This window comes from Schistocerca piceifrons, chromosome 9 (assembly GCF_021461385.2).
Source record: "Schistocerca piceifrons isolate TAMUIC-IGC-003096 chromosome 9, iqSchPice1.1, whole genome shotgun sequence".
NCBI lineage: Eukaryota > Metazoa > Arthropoda > Insecta > Orthoptera > Acrididae > Schistocerca > Schistocerca piceifrons.
Window position 1 is genome coordinate 121,246,515 of NC_060146.1, and position 15,138 is coordinate 121,261,652.

The 15,138-nt window shown below is 39.2% G+C and overlaps 1 protein-coding gene across 5 annotated transcripts in view; it reads right to left on the bottom strand.

Moving 5' to 3' along the window:
* Positions 1–14,897, bottom strand: part of LOC124717268 (ankyrin repeat and protein kinase domain-containing protein 1-like) — a 223,494-nt gene extending 208,597 nt beyond the window's left edge. For 2 of the 5 annotated variants that reach the window (XM_047244080.1, XM_047244076.1), the window contains exon 1: positions 14,521–14,887. The gene's annotated coding sequence lies outside the window, so the exon portion shown is untranslated. Of the gene's footprint in view, positions 1–14,397 lie in introns of all 5 variants that reach the window. The other 3 variants (XM_047244077.1, XM_047244078.1, XM_047244079.1) reach the window with 3 other exon arrangements.
* Positions 14,898–15,138: the final 241 nt, after the last annotated feature.

Sequence of the window (15,138 nt, forward strand, 5' to 3'; positions counted from 1 at the left end):
GCGTATGATGGTGAAATATGATCAAAGAGTCAAACATCACAGACATAACAAACACAGGTATTCATAACCAGTTCCAGGCCCATGAGGTTTCCCTTGAAAGGCCTTGCAGGATAATGTCACTGTAACCAATAATTGGAAGTCTAAGTGTTTGCAGACATTTGTTTTTCAGATCATGAGGGAAAAGCTTTTTTATATTTTTGCAGGGCATGGAAAGATGCTGAAGCCTTCTTGCACACTGCAGTTATGTGGTCAGTCCAATTCAGATTTCCATCTATTATTAATCCTAGACTCTTTGCTGAAGGAGAGAAGTTTATATTTGTGCCATTAATGGTTAAAGATGGTATAGGTTCCCAATATTTCGGGCTAATGAGCCTAGAATAACCAACCAATAACACTTGCATTTTGAATGGGTTCCACTTTAATTCTACACCCTGGGCTCATTTTGGTAGTGCACATACGGCTTTACAGTTCTGCAAGAAGATTCTGCACAGTAAAAAGCTCTTTAATTTTCTGTCATGACAGATTCCAAACAATCACTTGTTTTGTGTGACCAATTTCTGCAAAAATATGCTTACACCAATTCTAAAATATAATTTTCTTCACATCATACAAGAAGTGAACCAACCAAGATAGTGGCCTCATCAAACAATACGATGAGTGAGCCATTCAAACTGAAAATGAGCAAATGTTTGAAAGCAGTCATTGCACAAAATAATATTCATATTATGTGCATTTTTATTGTTGCAGGATCTTCCATATTTATAACACAGGTATCGCACTAATAATAGACACGCTATTCTTTCGACACAGTCTGTAGAAATTTCCTCAATCTCAAAAATAAATAAATAAACACACTTGTATATGTCTCAACAATAATGAGTTCAATAAATGTTTGACAGCTAAACAAGCTGTGGTCAATTTTTTACGAGCCACTCTGCAAATCAATTCATAATGGTGAGAAATAGTCTGTTCACAACACTAGTCATTCATTCAGTCACAGTTTGTGTTACATAGATCCCACAATAAGAAAGAAAGATACAGAATGAGTTGCCCTTACTACTGAGGTGGAGTAGTGATCAACTGCTTCTTCAGTGCACAAAAATAATCATCATTTAAGTTAAGTGAAACATGTTATTTGCCTCAGCCACTTGCATTACTATGCTCAAATTTAAAAAGGTTGAAAAATAGCATGTTACACAATTATCAGAAATGCTCATCTCAGTAATCCAGCAGTTCGCATCGCTGGCTACAACAGCAGAGGTTTAATGTTCTATCCCTCATAACCGTCTAAGATTTTCCAAACATAGAGAGGTCTGTGCTGGAGTTTACTCAGCCTTGCGAGGCTAAATGAGAAGCTTCTCAATAAGGCAGCAAAACTAACACATCATCTGCCAAAGTGGCATAAAATAAAATAGCCTGCACTGTGCCAGTAACCTCATGACGTTTCTTTATCATAAATGCTGCTTCTTTCAAACAGACGATATTTTTATAATTCCTTTTTGCAGTTGCTGCCCATCTGCTACTACTGTTTTAACTACAACATAAATATCATTTCTCTTGCAAATGATGACTGGTGGGAGCAGTGGGAACTGATGGTGCAAGCTGTCAACAATTGAGATCGGGAGGGAAGACTTGTGCTGACAGAGCCAAGTGTAGTCAGTATGTACCACAAAACTCAGTATCGCACACAAGGTGCGCTGTCAGTGTTGTGGTCTTCAGTCGAAACACAAGTTCCACGCAGCCCTCCATGCTAGTCTATCCTGTGTGTGTGTCTCTCTCTACAGTTCTGCAGTATAAAAACAGCACCTTATACCTATTTGAACCTCCTTGCTGTATTCAAGCCTCGGTCTCCCTCTACAATTTTTACCCCCTGCACTTTCCTTCATTATCAAATTAAATTTCTAGATGCTTCAGAAAAAGTCCTATCAACCTATAACACCATTTGCTTATGGCTCATCTAAATTTGTTATAATTTTTTGCTTTAAAATTTTCACATATTGATACTATATTTTCTGTATATATATAAAGTAAAGTGTGCTATACTGGAGGCTGAAGTTCTTTGCATTGTATCTGGGTGATGTATGTAAACTACTTTGTAAACTGTTTATTACATTAAATAATTTTCTGATGATATTTTGTATATAAAAATATTTGTGTGCATAAACTGTTCATGATGATGTAAATTTGACAATTGTAAGAAATGGTCACACTTAGGAACACTGTAAGAAATAGGTGTTATGTAAAAGCCAATGTGCTTTTGTTTGAAACAAAAGTGGCTCTGGGGAGTGGAAAAGGTGGTAATGGCAAATTGACATCCTACAACTGCAAGCATGGGAAGTCAGTCACACAGTCTGTAGGCAGCAGTGATTGAGGCAACAGCCTTGTGGAGCAGGAGAAACTTTTCCTGTAAATTTGCACAAAATTGCTTCGGACAAAGACTGCAAACTGCTTACGGCATAGCTGCAACTTGTTGGGCTACTGTTTGTAAAAATGAATGATGTCAAGAAGAGAAATTGAGCCCATACAGCAAGCTGCTACAATTGTTCGCCACACCCAAGCCTACAACCACTGGATAAGATTTTTTTGGTATTCACTTTTGTACAGCATGAACCATTAATTTGAACTGTGTTTTATTAATAAATAATCATTCTTAAACTTTAAAGAAACTGGTTCACCCTGTTATTTCATCCTAATCATACACCTACACTATGTGATCAAAAGTATCCGAACACCCCCAAAAATGTACATTATCCACATTAGATGCATTTTGCTGCCAGCTACTGCCAGGTACTACTCCATATCAGCGACCTCAGTAGTCATTAGACATTGTGAGAGAGCAGAATGGGGCACTCCGCGGAACTCGCCGACTTCGAACGTGGTCAGGTGATTGGACGTTACTTGTGTCATACGTCTGTACGCGAAATTTCCACACACATAAACATTCCTAGGTCCACTGTTCCCGATGTGATAGTAAATTGAAAGTGTGAAGGGACATGTACAGCACAAAAGCATACAGGCCGACCTCATCCGTTGACTGACAGAGACTGCCAACACTTGAAGAGGGTCGTAATGTGTAAAACACAGACATCTATCCACACCATCACACAAGAATTCCAAACTGCATCAGGATCTGCTGCAAGTATTATGACAGTTAGGCTGGAGGTGAGAAAACTTGGATTTCATGTTGGAGCGACTGCTCATAAGCCACACATCATGCCAGTAAATGCCAAACGACGCCTCGCCTGGTATAAGTAGCATAACACTGGATGCTTGAACAGTGGAAAAATAATGTGTGGAGTTACAAATCACAGTACACAATGTGGCGATCCAGTGGCAGGATATGGGTATGGCGAATGCCCGGTGAACATCATCTGCCAGCATGTGTAGTGCCAACAGTAAAATTCGGAGGCAGTGGTGTTATGCTGTGGTCATGTTTTTCACAGAGGGGGCTTGCACTCCTTGTTGTTTTGCATGGCACTATCACAGCAAAGGCCTACATTGATGTTTTAAGCACCTTCTTGCTTCCTGCTGTTGACGGGCAATTCAAGGACGATGACTGCATCTTTCAACATGGTTGAGCACCTGTTCATAACACACGGCCTGTGGCAGAGTGATTACATGACAGTAACACCCCTGTAATGGACTGTTCTGCACAGAGTCCTGACCTGAATCCTACAGAACACCTTTGGGGTGTTTTGGAACACCAACTTTGCGCCATTCCTCACCGACTGGCATCGATACCTCTCCTCAGTGCAGCACTCCATGAAGAATGGGCTGCCACTCCCCAAGAAACCTTCCAGCACCTGACTGAACATATGCCTGCGAGACTGGAAGCCATCAATCAAGGCTAAGGGTGGGCCAACACCATATTGAATTCCAGATACTTTTGATCACATAGTGCATATAGGGTTCCTTCCTGGAGTTTGATTAATCCGAGTATCCTGTTTTATAGACTTAAGAAGTGCCAAGTTAATATAAAGAGGCACTATTTAAATTGTTTTTGTGTAAATAATGAGAGTAATATCTTTTGAAAGTAAATTCCTGTAAGAAAGAGGTTTTCTTGAAGTGAAATGTTCAGTATAAAAAGTGTGTGCTTCAGTATCTAAGTAGTTTAGTATTTAAGTTTGTTTGTTGTGAAAAGTGCTTTTCTAAAGGCCCCCTGACCAATCTTTTTAGGTTCTTTGAAGTTATCTACTGGGCTTTTTCTCTTTTAAAAATGTAATGTATAAGGATGTAGTAGTCAAATAATTCCTGTGCCTGCACAAACATTGTTTATGTGGAGTAATATTTATTTGAAGAAGCAACTTGAACAGTAGTAAGAAAGTAGACAAAATTCATATTTCTGTTTTTCCAATACTTCACTTTTTCATTGCCTGGACAGGCTGGCAATCATTAGTACATATTTTAAATCACTAAATGAACTTGGAACTGAATTGTCCTAGCTTCAATATAATACTATTCATACTGCATTTCTTTCTAACCGCTGGGTAAGATCGTAGGAAAAGAATTGAATAGTCTGATTTACTTATGCATAAGGTCAAATCCTGTAAAAAAGAGTAACCCTAATGATTAGCTTTTCTTATTAAAACTATCCTCCCATAGTGTACTTTATTTGGAAGCTAAACTAAATTTAGTAACTATCAGTAACTATGGCAACTATCAGACAGGGTTTTCTGTTATTTAAGTAAAAGCATACTAAATTACAATAGTAGTGGTAGGGTTATAAACCTACACTTTCATTTACTGTCACTGTTACACCAATTTATTTTCTCCTCCAATTGAAGTCGGCGCCTCTTCTTTAGTTATCAGATCTACCCTCTAATTCTCAGTATTCTTCTGCTGCACCACAATTCAAATGCCTCTAGTCTCTTCTCATCTAGACTATTTATCATCCACACCTAACCCCCTTGTAAAGCTACATAGCATGCAACTACTTTCAGAAAAGACTTCCTTACTTTAAATTATATGTTACCTAATTTCTTTTTTCTGTAAAACTTCGATTGCTATTGCAACTTTGCATTTTGTTTATAGTTGATTATGAACTACATTTTGAACTACTGAAATTCGTTCTTGAAATTCAACTCAACTGTAGTAAATACAGATGTACTACCTAAAGCAAGAAATGAAATTTTTGTCAGACTGGGACTCAAACCCAGATTTCCACTCATCTAAAGTAGTTGCCTTACCACTTAGGCTATCCAAACTAGTCCCTGGACAGACCCAAACTTCCACATGTCACACACATATCTGAGTCTTCTATCAGATTATTAATTCATCTACCCACACTCACATCTTGTGATTCCTGTGCATGTTTTCAAATTGAAACAAAGACAAATCATAGACTGTTGTCATTATTTTTGTCATATGCCTATCCTTCTATTGTATATATTTACATTTGATGACAAACTACAATTTCAAATACTGGAATTAGGAAATCCAGGTTCGAACCCCAGTCCAGCACAAATTTTTATGACGCTTTAGGTAGTACATCTACACCTATAGTAGTTATGCTGAATTTCAGGAATAAATTTCTCCATTTTATATTGTCTTTATTTCTGCTGTCAGTAGTTATTTTGCTACAAAAAACGTAACTTGTCTTGTACTTTTAGTATAAATTTTCCTAATCTAATTCCCAAAACATTGTCTTGTTTGACTACATTTTAGTGTACTTGTTTTATTTTGCCAATGTTCTTTTCAAGATACAATCCATTGCATTCAACTGCTGTTCAAAGTCCTTTCCTGTTTCTGACAGAATTAAAATGTCATTGGTGAACTTCACAGTATTTATTTGTTTTCCGTGAATTGTGATTTTCTTCGGAAATTTCTCCTTTATTTCCTTCACATGCTGCTCAATGTACAAATTGAATTACATCATAGATTTGCTATATACAACCCTGTGTTACTCTTTCTTGTGGCACATGAGAATGATCATACACTAAATGAAACACCCTATGTAACATTCCTTGGTTTCCAGTTGGATGACACATTAAAAAGCAGTCAACACATAGACAAACTACTCAAGAAGATAAGTTTAGCATGTTTTGTTCTCAGAAGTATCTCTCAATGTGTTGACCTTGAGATAAGTGCGTTGTTTTACTTTACATATTTTCTCTGCCTGTGGTCTGGTGGAATTATCTTCTGAATCAGTGTAACTTAACTAAACAAAATTTTTACTCAGCAGAAGTGAGCAGTAAGAATATTGTGTAACAAAGATAACAGTGCATTTTGCAGAAACCGTTTTAGATGTCTTGGAATTCTTACATTCATTTCCAAATATGTCCGCTCATTAAACGTTTTTGTTGCTAATAAAAAAAGTCTGTTTCAGCTGAAATGTGATCAGCACAATGCAAAAATAATTTCCATGGAGGCTTTGCCTCCTTGTCTACAGTTCAGAATGACAATATGAGTCTGGTACAAAAGTAGATCTAGTCAACAATCTTCAGTATAACAATGCAAGGAATTGGGAACCCCAGGGAGTTCAAACAAAAATTTAAACATATCTCATTAGTCACTATTTCAACAAACAATAAGAGAATAAAGATTGAAAAGTTCTGTTAGCTATATGACAAGTAGTAGTGCCTGTTGTAGAGCTGCTTGACAAGCAATATTTACAAATGTAGCTAACTATTTTTTTTCAAATACATCTGTTCATCCAATTATTTATTAAGCTACTAAGATGAGAAATATTACTATAACTGTAGAGACAGCTGCCTTTCAAATGTAACTTGTAATGTATGTATATATGTATGTACAAATTTGGAACACATGAGGCAATACTGACCCTACAACTTACTTTAGAAAACAGGTTAAGGAAAGCCAAAACTATGTTTCTAGCATTTGTAGACTTAGATTAAGCTTTTGACGATGTTGACAGGAGCACTCTCTTTCAAATTCTTAAGGTGGCAGGTGTCAAATACTGGGAGTGGAAGACTATTTACAATTTGTACAGAAACCAGATGGCAGTTATAAGAGTCCATGGGCATGAAAGGGGAACAGTGGTTGGGGATGTTATTCAGTCTGTATACTGAGCAAGCAGTATAGGAAACAAAAGAAAAATTCAGAGTAGGAATTAAAATCCATGGAGAAGAAATAAAAGCTTCTGAGGTTTGCTGATGACATTGTAATTCTGTCAGAGACAGCAAAGGACATGGAAGAGCAGTTGAACAGAATGGACAGTGTCTTTAAAGGAGCATACAAGATGAACATTGACAAAAGCAAAATGAGGATAATGGAATGTAGTTGACTTAAATTGGGTGCTGCTGAGGGAATTAGATCAGGAAATGAGACACTTATAGTAACTGATGAGTTTTGCTATTTGGGGAGCAAAATTGATGATGGTCAAAGTAGAGACAATATAAAATGTAGACAGGTAATAACAAGGAAAGCATTTCTGAAGAAGAGAAATTTGTTGAGTTTGAGTATAGATTTAAGTGTCAGGAAGTCTTTTCTGAACGTATTTGTATGGATGTGAAACATGGACAATAAATAGTTTAGACAAGAAAAGGATAGAAGCTTTCGAAATGTGGTGCTACAGATGAATGCTGAAGATTAGATGGATAGATCACGTAACTAATGAGGAGGTACTGAATAGAATTGGGGAGAAGAGGAATTTGTGGTACAACTTGATTAGAAGAAGGGATCACTTAGTAGGACATGTTCTGAGGCATCAATGGATCACCAATTTGTACTAGAGGACAGCGTGGAAGGTAAAAATCTTAGAGGGAGACCAAGAGATGAATACAATAAGCAGATTCAGACGGATGTAGGTTGCAGCAGTTACTTGGAGATGAAGAAGCTTGCACAGGATAGAGTAGCATGGACAGCTGCATCAAACCAGTCTGGACTGAAGACAACAACAACAACATTTGTTATTAATAACCCATCACAATTCAAAATTAACAATGAAGTGCATAGCTACAACACTAGAAGAAAGAATGATCTTCACTATTCTGGGTTAAATCTGATGTTGGCACAGAAAGGGGTGAAATATGCTGCAACAAAAATCTTTGGTCAATTGCCAAATAGAATTAAAAGTTTGACAGATAGCCAACCAACATTTAAAAACAAATTAAAAGAATCTCTGAACAGCAACTCCTGCTCAACAGATGATTTTGTAGATATGAAGTGGTAACATACATATTTCGCATAATAAAAACTTAAGTTAAACTGATATGTTCTACATCATTGCAGATGTTGTATTAATGAACTATGGAACAAGTATTACTGCAATCTTAATACTTTCACTACACAGACAGACAACCACTTCCAGGTTTTTCCAGTCCTCAGTGCTCCCTGAAAGCTGTTCAGGTAGCCCACTGAAGTCTCTTGGACCTTCTCAATCACATTAGAATCATATTCTCTAAGGTTGCTTGTAAGCCACGCACCCCCATATCAAAATTCTCTTCAGAGATTTGTTCAAGAAATTTACTGTTCTGTGGTTCAAATGCACCTTGACTTTTGAGGTGCACACTAAACACATTTTCAGTGTAAGCATGATGCATAATGGTCTGTTCTCCAAAGGCTTGGAGACCACTAAGCCAACCTCCACAAGCAACATCATATGTAGGTACAGTCCTTCATCATTCCCAACTGGCCAGGAAATAAGTTACCATATTTATGGGACACACCATTTATTTAAAAAAATATTTCACTCTACAGTACTGTGTACACTGTGATGAAATCTCCTGACAGATAACTGTGTAAGAGAAAACAATCAGTCCAGGTCGGAAATGGTTTTTATGTTTATGGTACAAATTGATTGTTTTTGTTATATTATGATATAAGATTTACAGGAAGTGGAGAACGGGGAATGAAAGGGAAGGGATGGGTAGGAATTCAATGACTTACAGCCGCATAGGGCATTGTAGTAATGCAATGGCAAAAGCTGACAACTTGTGCTAGACTGGGAGTCGAATCCGGATTTACCGCTTCATGGCTGAATTAACCATATCGGCCTTCCAGACATGGTCCCTGATCGACTGAGATTTCCAACTTATCACATGCTGCAATGCAGCGTCCCTCGTCCATTAACCCCCTTCTCGTAAATTATCGATTCCTGTAGGAGTTTGGATAATATTAGCGCATCCCCACCCAAACAATCAGACTTACAGAAATGTATATATTTGGGTGGTGTCTGTTCTGTCAGACATATGAGTGGGGGTTAATGCCTGAGCGATGCTGCATTTTAGTGTGCAATAAGTTGGAAATAGTCAGAGTGGTTAAGGTAGTCCAGGTTTGAGTCCTGGTCCAGCACAAGTTCTCAACTTTCGCCACTGCATTACCGCAATGCCCTGTACGGAAGGACAATAACCCATTCTCTATTTCATATAAATGTATATTTGATTGAACTGATTCTCTGAAATATATACATGATACAAGATCATTGATATTCGAGATATGACCATATATTATTAGACAACTAAGTGCTGTACAGCAGCTAATGCCCAGATGCTTGATATTCCATGGGCAACAATCCTAACAACCTGACTATATGACTATGCCTCATAGTTCAGTCCAGTACACAAGCCCAACAAGTCCTCTCTCTGACATTTTCAAACCACTACAGAAAAAACTTTTATGCCGTTGTCTCGATAGTTTTCTTCAAAATTTTTCAGTCCAGCAGGGTACAGAGGGTGGTTTTTGTGTGTGGGGGGAGGGGGGGTGGCGGGGGGGATAAAGACAGACTGAATGACTCAGTAGGTGAAGTCAGTACCTATACAAGTTCAAATTCAAATGTAGTGCATATTTTTTAAGTCATAAAATTTCAGCATAACATACACTGATGAGACAAAACATTCTGACCACAACCCACAGTGAGAGCAAATGCCAGCTGGTGACATTGCAGGCCTGTGACACAGTAAGGAAAGGGTGTAGGAAAGCAGAGATAAATGGGGGAATCACTCTAGTAACAATACAGGCCATAAATGGGGAAATCCACTGACATACACAACTTTGAGAAAGGGTAGATCAGTACTGCCAGCCATCAGGGAATGGCCACCTGAGAAGTAGCCAAACTGATCAGCTGTTCACATGCTACTCACATGAGCATCCATGGATGCTGAAGGACCGTGAAACTGCAAGTAGGTGACAAGCATGACTACAGTTTCAGAAAAATTGGATGATTTAATCAAGATGAAGAGTTTCACGAATTGAGCAAGTCAATAACGAATTGGTTCACGTCTGGCCCTTACGCTAGTAGTTATTCTGCTTCGCATCAATAGAGTTGTTGGATGACTTATTAAGGGATATCATGCCAAATTCTGTGCTGCATGTCTATGTCTCATCACAGAATATGGTAGTCGGAGGCTTGCCTTCTCTGTAGGTGAGGTAATTCGTGAGAGATCTGACAATGTTGTACAATACTCGTGCAGGCATAAGCGTTCCAGAGCACACTATTCAGCACACATTTCTGAAAAATTGAATCCTCAGGAAAAGGATCCTCTGTGTTGCAGACTGGCCCAATGAAATTGTCAATTATGAATGCAGTGGGCAGAGGATCATTGAGATTTTACTACAACCCAGCACAAACTTGTTGCCTGGTTGGATGAATGAAAGTTCTTGTTACACCGAGCCAATGGCTGCATCCAGATGTGCACTCATCCAGGCAAACAGCCGATCAAACCAAGCTCTGTGCTACAGACATAAGTCAGAAGGGGCAGAATTATGCCACTGGAAGCACCTGACAGGGCTACCACAGGATCTGAGATAGCTATCAAAGGTATGCTAATGAACTCATGTTAATGTCTTTGGCACCAAATTCACCTTATCTGAACCCAATGGAAGACATGCGCAACATTATGTGCACCTCCACCCCATCAACCACCAAACTATGATTTATAGAAACTCTGTAACTTGAGCGTTGACAGCTTATGCCACATATTTCCGGACACCTACGAAGGGCATGTCGAACACATGCCGTGCAGAATCATTACTGTGATGTGTTCCACAAGTGGGCCATATACTATTAAGCAGGTAGTTATAATGTTTTGGCTCATCAGTCCATCTTCTACTGTGGAATGGGGAGTCAACGGAAGCGCCTGATTCCACCCGTTGGCTTTGACAGTTGTTGTGGTGTGTGATGTCACGTCATGTTTAGTTTGTGAGAGTGGCATGTTTGTAGGTGTCGTTTTGATGTGATCAGTGGTGCTCTCTGGTGGTGTGTTTGTGTGTCGTGCGTTGGGTGATGTTTTTGGTTTAGTTTGCATGTGTGGCATGTTTATAGGTGGCGTATTGTTGTGGTCAGTGGTTCTCTCTGGTGGTGTGTTTATGGGTAGCGTGTTATGTGGTGTATGGGGTTCATTTGCATGGTAACATTGCATGTGTGTGGTGTTTTTTTTAGTGAGTTTACTATTTTGGTTTTGTTATGTCGATGTTATTGTAGGTTTTTTTCCATTCATCGTGTGTGTATTTTGGTAAATTGCTTTGTTTATGTCTTTGGTAGGCATGGATATGACTGACAAGGTCAACGGGTTTCGGTTGTCGGCGATGATGGGGGACAGTGCGTTGTCTCTAATAAAATTTCTTAACCTATTCAGCCTGTTGGCTGAAGTCGTGAAATGTTCAGTGAGTCATGAAGAAATGAGGCTTACTGAAGTTCCGGTGATGTTGACCTATATAGGTCTAGGAAAGTGTTCGATTCTAATTTTGTTCAATTCCAATATTGTTGTGGTCAGTGGTTCTCTCTGGTGGTGTGTTTATGGGTAGCGTGTTATGTGGCGTATGTGGTTCATTTGCGTGGTAGCATTGCATGTGTGTGGTATTGGTGGTGACTGTGCTTTCAGCAGAGTATTTTTCAGTGAGTTAACTACTTTGGTTTTGTTATGTCGATGTTATTGTAGTTTTTTTTTCCATTTGTCATGTAAATTGCTTTGTTTATGTCTTTGGTACGTATGGATATGACTGACAAGGTCAACAGGCTTCAGTTGTCGGCGATGATGGGGGACCGTGCGTTGTCTCTAATAAAATTTCTTCAGCTATTCAGCCTGTTGGCTGTAGTCGTGAAATGTTCAGTGTGTCGTGAAGAAATGAGGCTTACTAAAGTTCCTGTGTCTCAGACCGGGGACGGCTATATGTGGAAATGTCACAAGGATAACAGGTCAAGGCAAGTGTTCGGTACCAATTTTGATTTTCTAGGTTTTTTTTGTGGTAAGATTAAGTGTGGTGGCGGTGAAAATTTTTGAGATTTATATTGTGGTATCAGTAGTTGATGTTGACCTATATAGGTCAAGGGAAGTGTTCGATTCCCAATATTGTTGCGGTCAGTGGTTCTCTCTGGTCGTGTGTTTATGGGTAGCGTGTTATGTGGCGTATGTGGTTCATTTGCGTGGTAGCATTGCATGTGTGTGGTATTGGTGGTGACTGTGCTTTCAGCAGAGTATTTTTCAGTGAGTTAACTACTTTGGTTTTGTTATGTCGATGTTATTGTAGTTTTTTTTTCCATTTGTCATGTAAATTGCTTTGTTTATGTCTTTGGTACGTATGGATATGACTGACAAGGTCAACAGGCTTCAGTTGTCGGCGATGATGGGGGACCGTGCGTTGTCTCTAATAAAATTTCTTCAGCTATTCAGCCTGTTGGCTGTAGTCGTGAAATGTTCAGTGTGTCGTGAAGAAATGAGGCTTACTAAAGTTCCTGTGTCTCAGACCGGGGACGGCTATATGTGGAAATGTCACAAGGATAACAGGTCAAGGCAAGTGTTCGGTACCAATTTTGATTTTCTAGGTTTTTTTTTGTGGTAAGATTAAGTGTGGTGGCGGTGAAAATTTTTGAGATTTATATTGTGGTATCAGTAGTTGATGTTGACCTATATAGGTCAAGGGAAGTGTTCGATTCCCAATATTGTTGCGGTCAGTGGTTCTCTCTGGTCGTGTGTTTATGGGTAGCGTGTTATGTGGCGTATGGGGTTCATTTGCATGTTAGCATTGCACGTGTGTGGTATTGGTGGTGACTGTGCTTTCAGCGGAATATTTTTCAGTGATTTAACTATTTTGGTTTTGTTAGGTCGATGTTATTATAGTTTTTTCTGCTTGTCGTATGTGTATTTTGGTAAATTTCTTTGTTTATATCTTTGGTAGGTACGGATATGACTGACAAGGTCAACAGTTTTCGGTTGTCGGTGAAGATCGGGGACCATACGTAGTCTCTAATAAAATTTCTTCAGCTATTCAGCCTGTTGGCTGAAGTCGTGAAGTATTCAGTGTGTCGTGAAGAATGAGGTTTACTAAAGTACCGGCCTTTCAGACCGGAGACGGCTATATGTGGAGATGTTGTAAGGATAACAGTTCAAGGGAAGTGTTCGATGCCAATATTGATTTCCTGGTGGTGATTTTTTGGTGGTAGGATTAAGTGTGGTGTTTTGAGATTTATAATGTGGTATCGGTAGTTGCTGTTGGCCTATATAGGTCAAGGGAAATGTTTGATTCCAACTTTTTTCTAGGTGTTTTGTGGTAGGATTAACTGTGGTGATGGTGAATTGAGATTTATAGTGTGGTATCGGTAGTTGCTATTGACCTATGTAGGTAAAGGGAAGTGATTGATTCCAGTGGATTTTGTGTGTAGTGGAATTTGGGAAGGTTGTGGAGTCTTGTTATTTTAGTGTTTTTTTGTCGTTTGATTTAGTGGCGTGTGTTTATATTTAGTTTGTCCTCACCCAAAAACCCCCAATTTCCCCCGCTTGTCCCGTTAGTTTCATGATATTTTCGGAGGAATATCTGTTTGATGGTTTTTCGATCTATTTTAGTGTTTGTTGTCATGGTTAGGTGATGACGTCATAGGAGCGGTATGGGAGTTGTGAATGGTCGTTTCCGCCATACTGATGACGTCACTGGTCAAAGCAGAGGGGGTGGAATCAGACGCTTCCGTTATCCCGGGATGGGAGATTCAGTCAAACAGAACATTGATTGTGCAGACTATTCCGTCAATTATGACGGGATGGGGTACTTAATTGCGTAAAACACAACATGGAGAAGCTAATTTTATAATATTCATTATGGGCAGAAACTTGAGTGGGCGGCGGCTGTGTCGGTTGCTTTGAATTACTAAGAAGTATTAAATTCATCGGTAAAACCTTTCTCATAAGAACATTACTTTTAAAAAAAATCGCATGGTGTTTGCAATGTAGCACTACTAGGTCTGAAAGTTAAAGCACTCGACAATGTTTTATACTTCTATATTGCGAAATTTTTCATCCCGCTATAAATAAAAAACCGTGGTTTACTGTAGCAGCCGCAAATAACAGGAACCAATAAAAGAATTGCACATATATACAGAAAAAGCAGTTGCTTAAATCATTATCAAAGATTTGACGGGGCAATCATGCATACCACATACATCCGCAAAGTTGAACAGAAAAATGCATTGTGTGGTCGAACCTTATGACAGATGATAACATACTGTACCTGGCAACAACAGCGGAAATGTAAGCTATTACTTTTCTGACTGGTATAATATCATCTATTGCCGTGAAACTTTATCTGGATTTTACAACTGCCAGCGCACACTGTGTCAAGCAGCTTTAGTACCTTAGACTTTTAATCGTGTAGTTCCTTTTGTTTCAAGAACTAATAGTTCAGTTCTACGAAATCAATTCTTGGGACCACAGCTGTCATGCAGGACACGTTTTCCGACTAAATATGTTCTTTTGTATGTAAACAAACATGTTTACCACCGTTGCTGCAACAGATATTGCACTTCACGAACAATGACAGGTAGAGAGCCTATATCTATATATATTGTTACTTGTGTCTAGGGACGTCAAATCCCGGTAACGATCTATCAGCCAGTCGGTTGTGTTCGCCTCACTTCGGGTTTGCAGCTCGTAGCGCTTCTTGATGGCAGAGGGCGACAGCTTACGTTGTTAAGGCCCGTCCACACGCAACGATCTGTCTGCGGCGCGCACATCACATCTGCGCAGACAGATCCTTGCGTGTGGACAGAAGATTTGCACCAACCTGAGGTGTGTGCAAACCTGGAAGTTGGAGTTGGAGGTTTGAGCGAAACCTCTCAAATCTGTGGGTTCAAACCACATCTGCACAGACAAGTTGGAGCGTGTGTACAGGAGATCGCCGCAAATCTGGCGCGAAACAGTTGTTTATTCAGTCTAGTGTTTGGATTTGTGCGCACAGGGCATTAAAATGGCT